Here is a 15,229-nt window from a genome sequence, read left to right on the forward strand (position 1 = left end):
AGAAAGAAGTGACACCACGTAAAAAAAGGAATATAACTGCGAAGGAAAGCTACTACCATGAACCTAACGACGCTTGAATGTAGTTACGCTTATGTTAAATAGATGGCGCGAAGCTCGATAATTAGGATCGTCTAATAAGGTAAAGACTGATATTTGCAATGTGCGGATATAAATCAAAATTATTCTAATGGAACTGATACTACGAGGTAATGCTTCATGTCAGAAGGGAGGACTAAGATAAGAGATTTGTTGTTCAAGATAACAGTGTTCAGGAACTTGAACAACGTCACGTACTCGCTTCGTTCAACGGGTTAACTAGACAAGTCTCCTCGAAGTCTAAGATCGACATAGCCAACCGTTCTGCATCTTCATGGACGTAAATGTTGCAATAACTAGGCACTTACATCAGGAAGATAAATTTCGTACATGAATTTAGATTATCAGTTATCATGGCATTTATTTTGTGTCTCTGTATTTCCAGAATTTATTTAAGAGAGAAATATATGCCAGATTTCTTCCCACAAGTTGCATACTAATTAAATCTAAGAAACGACCTTATACAAAACCATGCACCATCATTATTTACACACACACACACACACACACACACACACACACACACACACACACACACACACACACCACATATAACTTTGCAGAAACACCCCCAGAAAGGAAACGCGAGAATCCTGAGCGCTTTCGTGTATTACCACATCTGCAGAGGACAGAGCTCTGTACAAACTAGTCCTCTGAAGATGTGGTAATCCACGGAAGCTCTCTGGATTCATGTCTTTCATTTTCCTAGCATTGTATCTGCATTTACGAAGCCACGTATTTAATGTGGTTTTCTTCAACATGTGTATAAACATTATGATTCTATCGCCTGTCAATGAGCCAAGGCAAAAAGACTGATATGGTTCGGTAAATGGAATCTGAGAGAACAATCATGCGACCAGCAACTTTCACCAACGTCCAAATTGACTCTGAACCATTTATGTTGGACGTTGTGAATACATCGTCCATAATAACCCCGTGGTGCTTGTGAAATAACCCCTGTGATGCGCTTGTAATTGCTAATGGAAACCACTTCATCTTTACGATGTCCTTCGACACTTCCAATGGAACTAACCTATTTAAGAGACATTGTTAATGAGAATGGTGATCCTTCACTGTTAGCTCATAAAAAGGTATCCAAAGCGTATTAAAAATCTAGGAGCAGTGTGGCAGAAATGCTATACAGGCTACACAATCGTGGCTGTATTGAAGGCCACCATTTGCCTGTCAGCCTGTTACCAGATTAATTGCCCCTGACCTCGTTAGACCCAACATTCCCAGATGTGGTTGGGGAACACATGGACTACTATCATGCTAAGTTCAATAGAAATTCCTGCCTTCCTGACGTGAACTAGGTTATCAAGAGTAGCTAGGCTGTAACCATATCTAGATTTACATCAAAGGAGTTAATTGGGCTGTGTGGCTCGTTCAAATGACTGGTTGTTGCTTGTTTAAGATATGATAATAAGGGACACGTTACTAAGTCTCGTTCAAATGACTGGTTGTTGCTTGTTTAAGATATGATAATAAGGGACACGTTACTAAGTCTCGTTGCTTGAGCTAAACAATGGTCAACTCGCCTATTTTAAGGTGCGTAGGGGAACTTATATCGTTGACAACTGCTTCTGTCCTCCCTCAGACCTGGTTGCCTTAGTCTCCGTTTCCCACTAGGCACAAGTAGCGCGGTTCCAGCTGCGTGATCTGGGGATAGATTCGAGGTAGATGATGAAAAGAAAGTGTGACTTCTTTTTTAAGGCCTGTGCTTTGTGGAAATTTACTAAATACGTGACATTTATTTATATATTTATATAAATGCTTCCCCATTTACAACCATCTACAGTTTCTTTTCCGAGAGACTTCGATCACCTATGACGTGAACTTAGAAATATTTCTAAAAAGTCTTTTGCGTGGTATTGTATCGAAGGCTTTTTATGAAAGTCGCAAGTATATAATATCATTGGGTATTAAAAAAGTTTGGGGAAGGAGTAGAAGGGCTAGATGAAGGCAAAGTATGTATGGGGCAGGGCAGTGTTAGGTAGGGGTAAATAAGGCAATGATAGGGAAGGTTAAGGACAGATGATGCACATAAGGCAGGGGTAAGTTAGAGACAGGTTAGGGTAAGGTAAAGTTAGGGCAGGCTAGAAACAAGTTAGGGCAAGTTAGACAGGTTAGGTTAAGGCAAATATAGGGTAGGTTATAAACAGGTTGGGGCAGGTTAGATACAGGTTAGAGTAAGGTAAAGATAGGGCAAGTTAGAGACAGGTTAGGGTAAGGTAGAGATAGGGGCATGGCTAGGGCGCGTTAGGGTAATAAGCGAAGGTTTGGGTAACACAAGGACAGTGAAGGGTAGGGTCAAATTAGGGTAAGAAATGTAAGGATGGGGAAAGGGTTGGGATAGGGTAGTATAAGGTAAGGCTGGGGCACCATGAGGGAAAACAAGGCCAGGCCTATGTTAGGGTAAGGGTGGGGCAGGATTTGCCCCAGATTAGGATAAGTAAGGTAAGAATCGGGCAAGATAAGGGTAGGAAAGGGTCCGTTAGGCAATAATGGGGTAAAGTAGAGAAAGGGAAGAGTAGGACCAGGTAAGGATGGGTTAAGGTTGGGAGAGGTAAGGGTAGGTTCAGTTTAGGGCAATTAAGGTAAGCATGGGTCAGGGTAGGGCCATCTTAGGGTAGGAAAGGCAAGGATGGAGCATGGCTTGGAGAGGTTAAGGTAAGTGTGATGAGAGTGGGTGAGGCCAGTTTAAGGGAAGGATAGTAAGGCTGGGGCGGTTAGGGTAAATAAGATGGGCAAGAGAAGGGTAAGACCAAGGAAGGAGGGTAAGGATAGGACAAATTAGGGCCAGCGTAAGGTTATTAAGGCAAGGACAGGGTAGGGTAACAGTATGTTACCCTACCCTGGATAGGATAGACAGGGTAGAGATAGCTTTAAGGTAAATGATTTAAGGACGGCAGAATATGGAGAGGTTAAGGTAAGGTAAGGATGGGGCACAGTAAGGGAAAGGTAAGTTAGGCGGCGTGTAGGTAAACAGGTAGGAAAGAAGTTAAGGAAAGCTGTAGATGGAGCAGCGTTGGGTAAGGATAAGATTGGGGTAAGTTCCGGTAAGGTAAGGTAAGAATGTGGCTGAGTAGGGAAATGCATGGGTAAGTGAGGTAAAGATAAGACAGAGAAAAGGCTGGGGTAAAGCAAGGTAAGAGGAGAAGCTTCAGGACTAGGTGTGGGTAAATTAGGCAAGGATAGGGTAAAAGTAGGGCCACGTTAAGGTAAATGATGTAGGGATAAGATATAAGGGAAAGAGGGTAAGGTAGAGCAGGTGGAAATGATAAGAGACCTGATGGCCCAAATATATATATATATATATATATATATATATATATATATATATATATATATATATATATATATATATTTATCTATTTTGCTTTGTCGCTGTCTCCCGCGTTTGCGAGGTAGCGCAAGGAAACAGACGAAAGAAATGGCCCAACCCACCCCCATACACATGTATATACATACACGTCCACACACGCAAAAATACATACCTATACATCTCAGTGTACACATATATATACACACACAGACACATACATATATACCCATGCACACAATTCACAATGTCTGCCTTTATTCATTCCCATCGCCACCTCGCCACACATTGAATACCATCCCCCTCCCTCCTCATGTGTGCGAGGTAGCGCTAGGAAAAGACAACAAAGGCTGTCATGCAATAATGCCCGAAACCACAGCTCCCTTTCCACATCCAGTCCCCACACTACTTTCCATGGTTTACCCCAGACGCTTCACATGCCCTGATTCAATCCAATGACAGCACGTCAACCCCGGTATACCATATCGATCCAATTCACTCTATTCCTTGCCCTCCTTTCACCCTCCTGCATGTTCAAGCCCCGATCACTCAAAATCTTTTTCACTCCATCTTTCCACCTCCAATTTGGTCTCCCACTTCTCCTCGTTCCCTCCACCTCCGACACATATATCCTCTTAGTCAATCTTTCCTCACTCATTCTCTCCATGTGCCCAAACCATTTCAAAACACCCTCTTCTGCTCTCTCAACCACGCTCTTTTTATTTCCACACATCTCTCTTACCCTTACATCACTTACTCGATCAAAGCACCTCACACCACACATTGTCCTCAAACATCTATTTCCAGCACATCCACCCTCCTGCGCACAACTCTATCCATAGCCCACGCCTCGCAACCATACAACATTGTTGGAACCACTATTCCTTCAAACATACCCATTTTTGCTTTCCGAGATAATGTTCTCGACTTCCACACATTCTTCAAGGCTCCCAGGATTTTCGCCCCCTCCCCCACCCTATGATTCACTTCCGCTTCCATGGTTCCATCCGCTGCCAGATCCACTCCTAGATATCTAAAACACTTTACTTCCTCCAGTTTTTCTCCATTCAAACTTACCTCCCAATTGACTTGACCCTCAACCCTACTGTACCTAATAATCTTGCTCTTATTCACATTTACTCTTAACTTTCTTCTTTCACACACTTTTCCAAACTCAGTCACCAGCTTCTGCAGTTTCTCACATGAATGAGCCACCAGCGCTGTATCATCAGCGAACAACAACTGACTCACTTCCCAAGCTCTCTCATTCACAACAGACTTCATACTTGCCCCTCTTTCCAAAACTCTTGCATTCACCTCCCTAACAACCCCATCCATAAACAAATTAAACAACCATGGAGACATCACACACACACACACACACACACACACACACACACACACACACACACACATATACATATATATATATATATATATATATATATATATATATATATATATATATATATATATATGTATATATATATATATATATATATATTAGGTTATTAGGTACAGTAGGGTTGAGGGTCAAGTCAATTGGGAGGTAAGTTTGAATGGAGAAAAACTGGAAGAAGTAAAGTGTTTTAGATATCTGGGAGTGGATCTGGCAGCGGATGGAACCATGGAAGCGGAAGTGAATCATAGGGTGGGGGAGGGGGCGAAAATCCTGGGAGCCTTGAAGAATGTGTGGAAGTCGAGAACATTATCTCGGAAAGCAAAAATGGGTATGTTTGAAGGAATAGTGGTTCCAACAATGTTGTATGGTTGCGAGGCGTGGGCTATGGATAGAGTTGTGCGCAGGAGGGTGGATGTGCTGGAAATGAGATGTTTGAGAACAATGTGTGGTGTGAGGTGGTTTGATCGAGTAAGTAATGTAAGGGTAAGAGAGATGTGTGGAAATAAAAAGAGCGTGGTTGAGAGAGCAGAAGAGGGTGTTTTGAAATGGTTTGGGCACATGGAGAGAATGAGTGAGGAAAGATTGACCGAGAGGATATATGTGTCGGAGGTGGAGGGGACGAGAAGTGGGAGACCAAATTGGAGGTGGAAAGATGGAGTGAAAAAGATTTTGAGTGATCGGGGCCTGAACATGCAGGAGGGTGAAAGGCGGGCAAGGAATAGAGTGAATTGGATCGATGTGGTATACCGGGGTTGACATGTTTACCAAATGGCGTCCTAGCTTCGTCTCTTCGATGTATATCAACTGACTTATATTTCCCTCTTGTGTCTCCCCTGATGATGTGGTTATTACACGAAAGTGCACTTGGGAACTTTTCGTGTTTCATTTTCCCCGTGGACTCATATATATATATATATATACATATATATATATATATATATATATATATATATATATATATATATATATTTATTTTATTTATTATACTTTGTCGCTGTCTCCCGCGTTTGCGAGGTAGCGCAAGGAAACAGACGAAAGAAATGGCCCAACCCACCCCCATACACATGTATATACATACGTCCGCACACGCAAATATACACCTACACAGCTTTCCATGGTTTACCCCAGACGCTTCACATGCCTTGATTCAATCCACTGACAGCACGTCAACCCCGGTATACCACATCGCTCCAATTCACTCTATTCCTTGCCCTCCTTTCCCCCTCCTGCATGTTCAGGCCCCGATCACACAAAATCTTTTTCACTCCATCTTTCCACCTCCAATTTGGTCTCCCTCTCTCCTCGTTCCCTCCACCTCTGACACATATATCCTCTTGGTCAATCTTTCCTCACTCATTCTCTCCATGTGCCCAAACCATTTCAAAACACCCTCTTCTGCTCTCTCAACCACGCTCTTTTTATTTCCACACATCTCTCTTACCCTTGCGTTACTCACTCGATCAAACCACCTCACACCACACATTGTCCTCAAACATCTCATTTCCAGCACATCCATCCTCCTGCGCACAACTCTATCCATAGCCCACGCCTCGCAACCATACAACATTGTTGGAACCACTATTCCTTCAAACATACCCATATATATATATATATATATATATATATATATATATATATATATATATATATATATATATATATATATATATATATATATATTTATTATGCTTTGTCGCTGTCTCCCGCGTTAGCGAGGTAGCGCAAGGAAACAGATGAAAGAATGGCCCAACCCACCCCCATACACGTACACACACGTATATATATATATATATATATATATATATATATATATATATATATATATATATATATATATATATATATATATATATATATTTTTTTTTTTTTTTTCCATACTATTCGCCATTTCCCGCGTCAGCGAGGTAGCGTTAAGAACAGAGGATTGAGCCTTTGAGGGAATATCCTCACTTGGCCCCCTTCTGTGTTCCTTCTTTTGGAAAATTGAAAATGAGAGGGGGAGATTTCCAGCACCCCGCTCCATATATATATATATATATATATATATATAGATAGATAGATAGATAGATAGATAGATATACCCTAGCCTGAGTCAGGTACCCATTTTATGGGCCACCAACAGCCCCTAAAGGTAGATGAACAGCTGGGTTGACTGTGGACCGACTGCCGCAACCAGGATTCGAACCTATACCATGCTTGACCCTGGACGGCGGCGGCCCGTGAATGCTACGTCACGGTGACTCAGGACCACTACACCACGGGAGTCGAAGCGAGATGGTGAAACAGAAGCTACCAGTGACCCACCTCTCCCTACGGCTCAACGCCACGACAGGAAAAAGAATATAGTATAGTGGGAGGCTATACACTACCATGGGAATTCCATAGGAAAGTATAGGGGGAGAGAGAGAGAGAGAGAGAGAGAGAGAGAGAGAGAGAGAGAGAGAGAGAGAGAGAGAGAGAGAGAGAGAGAGAGAGAGAGAGAGAGAGAGAGTTTCCAAACAGATTACTGATTACTGAACGACGAGTCTGTCCCCAACAACATGCTGAGACACACTCTCTCTCTCTCTCTCTCTCTCTCTCTCTCTCTCTCTCTCTCTCTCTCTCTCTCTCTCTCTCTCTCCACACACACACACACACACACACACACACACACACACGGAGGAGCGTCTGAGATCAGTGTCGCGCCAAAGTCAACAACAACAACAATAACAACAACGCGTGTGAGAGAGAGAGAGAGAGAGAGAGAGAGAGAGAGAGAGAGAGAGAGAGAGAGAGAGAGAGAGAGAGAGAGAGAGAGAGAGAGAGAGAGAGAGAGAGAGAGAGAGACGGAAAGAGAGAAAGAGAAAGAGAAAGTGAGAGAATGAGTCAAAGGCAGAGAGAGAGAGAGAGAGAGAGAGAGAGAGAGAGAGAGAGAGAGAGAGAGAGAGAGAGAGAGAGCGTGCGCGGGCGAAGGCCCCCGCCCGCCCCCCCCTGCCCCCGGGGGGGGGGAGGGGAGCTAAGTGCGAGGCACCACAGTAGTATTGTGGTTGTGGTAGTGACTGTGTGTGTGCGTGTGTGTGTGTGTGTGTTGTGTTGTGTATCTACACAGAGGCGAGCGAGCGTTGTCAGCTCTGCTTCTGCCACTCACACTCACCCGTTGGCAGTGCTGGCCAAGGTAAGTGATGGTAATGGGGGAAGGAGAAATGTATTTATCATCGACAAAGTACGTGGAGCTATTATGGAAACTGGTTAGTGTAAATAGAAAAAAAAAAATGAAGATTGAAAGAGGAGAAAAGTTAATGGAAAATTGATGGTCTGGGACCATTAGTGGGTGTGGAGGGAGGCGGGAGGGAGTGTGGAGGGAGGCAGTAGTAGGTAGTGTGGAGGGAGGCAGTAGGTAGTGTGGAGGGAGGCAGTAGGTAGTGTGGAGGAAGGCAGTAGGGAGCGTGGAGGAAGGCAGTTAGTAGTGTGGTGGGAGGCAGTAGTAGGTAGTGTGGAGGGAGGAAGTAGGTAGTGTGGAGGGAGGCAGTAGGTAGTGTGGAGGAAGGCAGTAGGGAGCGTGGAGGAAGGCAGTTGGTAGTGTGGTGGGAGGCAGTTGGTAGTGTGGAGGGAGGCAGTAGGTAGTGTGGAGGAAGGCAGTAGGTAGTGTGGAGGGAGGCAGTAGGTAGTGTGGAGGCAGGCAGTAAGTAGTGTGGAGGAAGGCAATAGGTAGTGTGGAGGAAGGTAGTAGGTAGTGTGGAGGAAGGCAGTAGGTAGTGTGGAGGGAGGCAGTAGTAGGTAGTGTGGAGGAAGGCAATAGGTAGTGTGGAGGAAGGTAGTAGGTAGTGTGGAGGAAGGCAGTAGGTAGTGTGGAGGGAGGCAGTAGTAGGTAGTGTGGAGGAAGGCAGTAGGTAGTGTGGAGGAAGGCAGTAGGGAGCGTGGTGGAAGGCAGTAGGTAGTGTGGTGGGAGGCAGTTGGTAGTGTGGTGGGAGGCAGTAGGTAGTGTGGAGGGAGGCAATAGGTAGTGTGGAGGGAGGCAGTTGGTAGTGTGGTGGGAGGCAGTTGGTAGTGTGGTGGGAGGCAGAAGGTAGTGTAGAGGGAGGCAGTAGGTGGTGTGGAGGCAGGCAGTAGGTAGTGTAGAGGGAGGCAGTAGGTAGTGTGGAGGAAGGCAGTAGGGAGCGTGGAGGGAGGCAGTAGGGAGTGTAGTGGGAGGCAGTAGGGAGTGTGGAGGGAGGCAGTAGGTAGTGTAGAGGGAGGCAGTAGGTAGTGTGGAGGAAGGCAGTAGGGAGTGTAGTGGGAGGCAGTAGGGAGTGTGGAGGGAGGCAGTAGGGAGTGTAGAGGGAGGCAGTAGGGAGTGTGGAGGAAGGCGTAGGGATTGTGGTGAGAGGCAGTAGGGAGTGTGGTGGGAGGCAGTAGGTAGTGTGGAGGAAGGCAGTAGGGAGTGTTGTGGGAGGCAGTAGCGAGTGTGGAGAAAGGCAGTAGGGAGCGTGGAGGAAGGCAGTAGGGATTGTGGTGGGAGGCAGTAGGGAGCGTGGAGGGAGGCAGTAGAGAATGTAGTGGGAAGCAGTAGAGAGTGTGTGGGAGGCGTTAGGGAGTATGGAGGGAGGCAGTAGGGAGTGTGGAGGAAGGCAGTGGGGAGTGTGGTGGGAGGCAGTAGGGAGTGTGGAGGGAGGCAGCAGTGAGTGTAGAGGGAAGCAGTAGGGAGTGTGGAGGGAGGCAGCAGGGAGTGTGGTGGGAGGCAGTAGGGAGTGTGGTGAGAGGCAGTAGGGAGTGTGGAGAGAGGCAACAGGGAGTGTGGAGGGAGGCAGCAGGGAGTGTTGAGGGAGGCAGTAGGGATTGTGGTGGGAGGCAGTAGGGATTGTGGTGGGAGGCAGTAGGGAGTGTGGAGGGAGGCAGTATGGCGTGTGGAGGGAGGCAGTAGGGATTGTGGAGGGAGGCAGTAAGTAGGGTGGAATGGGGTAACAAAGAGTTTGGAGGGAGGCAGTAGGGATTGTAGTGGAAGGCAGCAGGGACTGTGGTGGGAGGCAGCAGGGATTGTGGTAGGAGGCAGTAGGAAGTACAGAGAGAGGCAGCAGAGGGTGTGGAGGGAGGTAACGGGGAGTACAGACGGAGACAGCAGAGTATGGAGGGAGACAGGAGGGACTGTGATGGGAGGCAGTAGGGATTATGGTGGGAGGCAGTAAGGATTGTGGTGAGAGGCAGTGGGGATTGTAGTGGGAGGCAGTAGGGATTGTAGTGGGAGACAGTAGGGATTGTGGTGGGAGGCAGTAGGGATTGTGGTGGGAGACAGTAGGGATTATGATGGGAGGCAGTAGGGATTGTGGCGGGAGGCAGTAGGGATTGTAGCGGGAGGCAGTAGGGATTGTAGTGGGAGACAGTATGGATTGTGCTGGGAGGTAGTAGGGATTATTGTGGTAGGCAGTGGGCATTATGTTGGAAGGCAGCAGGGATTGTGGTGGGAGGCAGTGGGCATTATGTTGGGAGGCAGTAGGGATTGTGGCAGGAGGCAGTAGGGATTGTAGTGGAGGCAGTAGGGATTGTAGTGTGATACAGTAGAGATTGTGCTGGGAGGCAGTAGGGATTATTTTGGGAGACAGTAGGGATTATTTTGGGAGGCAGTAGGGATTGTGGCGAGAGGCAGTAGGGATTGTAGTGGGAGGCAGTAGGGATTATGGTGGAGGTAGGGATCATGGTGGGAGGCAGTAGGGATTATGTTGGGAGGCAATAAGGATTGTGGTGGGAGGCAGTAAGGATTGTGGTGGAGGGCAGTAGGGAGTATAGATACAGCAGAGAGTATGGAGGTCGTAGGGATTGTGGTGGGAGGCAGTAGGGACTGAGGTGAGGGGGGTAGTAGGGAGTACAGATAGATACAGTAGAGAGTATGGAGGCCGTAGGGATTGTGGTAGGAGGCAGTAGGGATTGTGGCGGGAGGCAGTAGGGATTGTAGTTGGAGGCAGTAGGGATTATGGTGGAGGTAGGGATCATGGTGGGAGGCAGTAGGGATTATGTTGGGAGGCAATAGGGATTGTGGTGGGAGGCAGTAAGGATTGTGGTGGAGGGCAGTAGGGAGTATAGATACAGCAGAGAGTATGGAGGCCGTAGGGATTGTGGTGGGAGGCAGTAGGGACTGAGGTGAGGGGGGTAGTAGGGAGTACAGATAGATACAGTAGAGAGTATGGAGGCCGTAGGGATTGTGGTAGGAGGCAGTAGGGATTGTGGTGGGAGGCCGTAGGGATTGTGGTGGGAGGCAGTAGGTAATACAGATAGATACAGCAGAGAGTATGGAGGCCGTAGGGATTGTGGTGGGAGGCAGTAGGGACTGTGCTGAGGGGGGGGCGGTAAGGACCGTGGTGAGGGGGGGCAGTAGGGATTGTGGTGAGAGGCAGTAGGGAATACAGATAGATACAGTAGAGAGTATGGAGGCCGTAGGGATTGTGGTAGGAGGCAGTAGGGATTGTGGTGGGAGACAGCAGGGATTGTGGTGGGAGGCAATAAGGGACTGTGGTGGTGGTGGGAGGGCAGTAGGGATTGTGGTGAGAGGCAGTAGGCAGTGCAGATGGAAGCTACGTTGATAAGCCAGATAACAGAAGACGTGACAGACTTTTGGGGGGGGGGGGGGTCGGGTCTTATCTAGATTCCACATCTACACAGATGGTAATAAGATCGTAACTCAGAGGTTACGCAGAGCATCGCAAATCAGAGGTTACGTCACCATCTTACGTCTACATCATACCTACGAGGGAGCAGAACGTAGCATGTAGAATGACTTGGAAATTTGATGCAGGGAAGGATAAATGGGCTCTCGTGGTGTAGAGGTGAGGTTACCTGGCCGTGACACAGTCTTCCACGGTCGACCAGGGTAGAGGATAAGGGTTCAAATCCTGATTGCTGTCCACAGTCAACCTAGCTGTTCATCCACCCCTATGGATTACTGGTTGATAAAATGGGTACCTGGCTAGGGTATATATATATATATATATATATATATATATATATATATATATATATATATATATATATATATATATATATATATATATCTTTTTCTTTCAAACTATTCGCCATTTCCCGCATTAGCGAGGTAGCGTTAAGAACAGAGGACTGGGCCTTGGAGGGAATATCCTCACCTGGCCCCCTTCTCTGTTCCTTGTTTTGGAAAATTAAAAGAAAAAAAAGAGAGGGGAAGATTTCCAGCCCCCCGCTCCCTCCCCTTTTAGTCGCCTTCTACGACACGCAGGGAATACGTGGGAAGTATTCTTTCTCCCCTATCCCCAGGGATAATATACATATATATATATATATATATATATATATATATATATATATATATATATATATATATATATATATATATATATATATATATATATATATATATATATATATATATATACACACACACACACACACAGTTAATGGGTATTCTAAGGATAATGTGAATCTAATCTCACCGTATGTTCAAAAAAAAGAAAAAAAAAGAAAAAAGAAAAAGTTGAAATACTGTACGTGCATATATTACGTCATTCTTGAATAGGTTTATCATAGGCCACACGTTTGCAAATCACATGATTCAATATCATTAAGGGATTTGTGTTGGGGAACGTAATCACAGTCTTCCCTCTGAGAATATGTGATGCTAATTTGGTCCAGTGATCAATAAGTCGACTGCAGAATCAACTTTCCTCATGCTCGTTTTAAGTAAAGAAAGTCAAAAAAAAAAAAAGAAATTACGTTGGAGGCTCCAGTCATGGACAAAAGTCCACATCGAGGCTTGGAGTAATTTGAAACGTGGAAAAGGATTATGAGAAGGGAAAAAGAAGAGACATGGGAAAGCATTTACGAATTTTGGAAATAATAGACCTGTATTTTGAAACGTGCTAGGTTATAGTTTTTGGGGTAAGACATGAGAAGGTCGAGAGTTCCAAAGTTTCCAGGTGCAGGGGAAAGAAGCAGTTATCAAAACGGCCTACCCTTGAGTTACCAAAGGACACACAGTAATCATGTGACGCAGCAGCATGCCAAGTATTGCTTGGTCTACCTAGTGATGGGGGTACACAGGCAGCCAGCTCTCGGGAGCAAAAAACACTATTCCTTCAGTCTCATTGTATCATATCGTCAATATATATATCTAACGTGAGCTGTAGCACTGAAAATATCATTTTACAAAACTTTTGACTCTAGCATTTTCATAGATATTTTCTGTAGATCTTCTCGTCAGACTTATCTATAAATGTCACGATTAGTTTTGTTGTTCGGTTCTGTATTTGTTTTAGTGCCTCCGTTGATAAAGTCTAGTAACCAGAACTGAGCTTGTATTGTGAGTGTTGTAATCTGACAAAGGCGTTGTAAAGAATGAATATTGTGGCTTTCATTTTATATCTATTATGCCTGGTAATAAATCCTAACAATCTAATTATGATCTGCAGCTTGCCATTCTTCTACGTTTGGACAATTGCCAATCACCAATCCAAAGTCTTTCTCGTTTGGTGCTTTTTAAATAACCGGCTAAGCTAAGATTTACGATTTGTTTTTAATGTAAGTCTAATTTTTCTTAATCTCTCTTAAGATATATATTTTTTTTTTTTGGCTGTGGCACAAGTGTTATCCATTGCGAAAAATGGATTAAAAAGGTAGAAAGACAAAAAGCGAGAGGAAAAGTCAGGAAAATTCTTCTCCTCCCGAGGAACTTCGTCAAAATTAAGACAAAATTCAGGATTCTATTAGTCCTGAAGCTTGTTTTAATTTTCCTTCATACCTTTTAGTTTAACTGTGGCATAGGTGAAGAATTTCAGACAGAAAGTGTTACTAGAAATGTTTATATATTAAGCAAGCCATTAGTTTCTTATCTTTTTCTTTTAAGGACACCATTATCTTAAGATAAAGAGCAGTATTTATTATCTAAGTTACTTCATGTTGTAAGACAAATATAATCTACAAATTCCCCTCCCACCCCCTTTTTTTTTTTTATCTCTCCAGAAGGAGATATATTGGTTTTACTGAATATATTCTTCCCAATGATCAAAATTTCGAGTCATCCCGTCATTTTGAGGTCACTTCACATGAGACTTGGTGGTCATATACACAAGGGAAAGAAAAAATCTTGCTTGATGGGTCCGATGAGTTTCGAAATGATCAATACAAAACTTGTGTTGCCTCGGTAGCGTTCGCAAGAGTGACTGTGAGACAAATGGGCCAATAAATGATAACAGCTTTACGTTATAGATATTTTCATTAAAGTATGAGATAAATATATCATTTATTGAGGCAGATGACAGGAAAAGGTCGATGACAATAGATTTATAACAGCATCATAAAAGCAGGGCTTCCAATGTAAGACCAGACCAACGTGTATTTTTCAAGCTCCTTCGTCCGTGGTGTCATATTGTTTCACACGAAAGGCGATAAGATACCTTTTTACCGTGTGTACGTCGGTTAAATGCGCTTAGACTCCCTTTTCATCTATTTGATTTAGGTCTTTCAAAAGATTGAGATCTTTTCCCTGTTCCCCACAGACGCAATTAGTCCAGACGAAATACTGCATACATATATCCTTACACAAGCCTAGTGCACACACTCACACACACACACACACACACACACGTTTCTTTTTTTCATACATATTCACAGTATCCTGCGTTAGCGAGGTAGCGTCAAGAACAGAGGACTGGGCCTGAGAGGGAATATCCTCACCTGGCCCCCTTCTCTGTTCCTTCTTTTGGAAAATAATAATAAAAAAAAACGAGAGGGGAGGATTTCCTGTCCTCCGCTCCCTCCCCTTTTAGTCGCCTTCTACAACACGCAGGGAGGGTATTGATTGAGAGGGTGAAGGCATGTACAGAGCATCAGATTGTGGAAGAACAGTGTGGTTTCAGAAGTGGTAGAGGATGTGTGGATCAGGTGTTTGCTTTGAAGAATGTATGTGAGAAATACTTAGAAAAGCAAATGGATTTGTATGTAGCATTTATGGATCTGGAGAAGGCATATGATAGAGTTGATAGAGATGGAAGGTACTAAGAATATATGGTGTGGGAGGCAAGTTGTTAGAAGCAGTGAAAAGTTTTTATCGAGGATGTAAGGCATGTGTACGTGTAGGAAGAGAGGAAAGTGATTGGTTCTCAGTGAATGTAGGTTTGCGGCAGGGGTGTGTGATGTCTCCATGGTTGTTTAATTTGTTCATGGATGGGGTTGTTAGGGAGGTGAATGCAAGAGTTTTGGAAAGAGGGGCAAGTATAAAGTCTGTTGTGGATGAGAGAGCTTTGGAAGTGAGTCAGTTGTTGTTCGCTGATGATACAGCGCTGGTGGCTGATTCATGTGAGAAACTGCAGAAGCTGGTGACTGAGCTTGGTAAAGTGTGTGAAAGAAGAAAGTTAAGAGTAAATGTGAATAAGAGCAAGGTTATTAGGTACATTAGGGTTGAGGGTCAAGTTAATTGGGAGGTAAGTTTGAATGGA

General features: G+C 44.6%; 1 protein-coding gene across 2 annotated transcripts in view; it reads left to right on the plus strand.

Annotated features, from left to right (window-relative positions):
- Window positions 1-7,839: 7,839 nt before the first annotated feature.
- The window catches only part of LOC139762806 (uncharacterized), a 215,080-nt gene continuing 207,690 nt past the window's right edge, over window positions 7,840-15,229 (plus strand). For both annotated transcript variants that reach the window (XM_071687962.1, XM_071687960.1), the window contains exon 1: window positions 7,840-7,974. The gene's annotated coding sequence lies outside the window, so the exon portion shown is untranslated. The remainder of the gene's footprint in view (window positions 7,975-15,229) is intronic.

The sequence above is a fragment of the Panulirus ornatus genome, chromosome 44 (genome assembly GCF_036320965.1).
Source record: "Panulirus ornatus isolate Po-2019 chromosome 44, ASM3632096v1, whole genome shotgun sequence".
Taxonomy (NCBI): domain Eukaryota; kingdom Metazoa; phylum Arthropoda; class Malacostraca; order Decapoda; family Palinuridae; genus Panulirus; species Panulirus ornatus.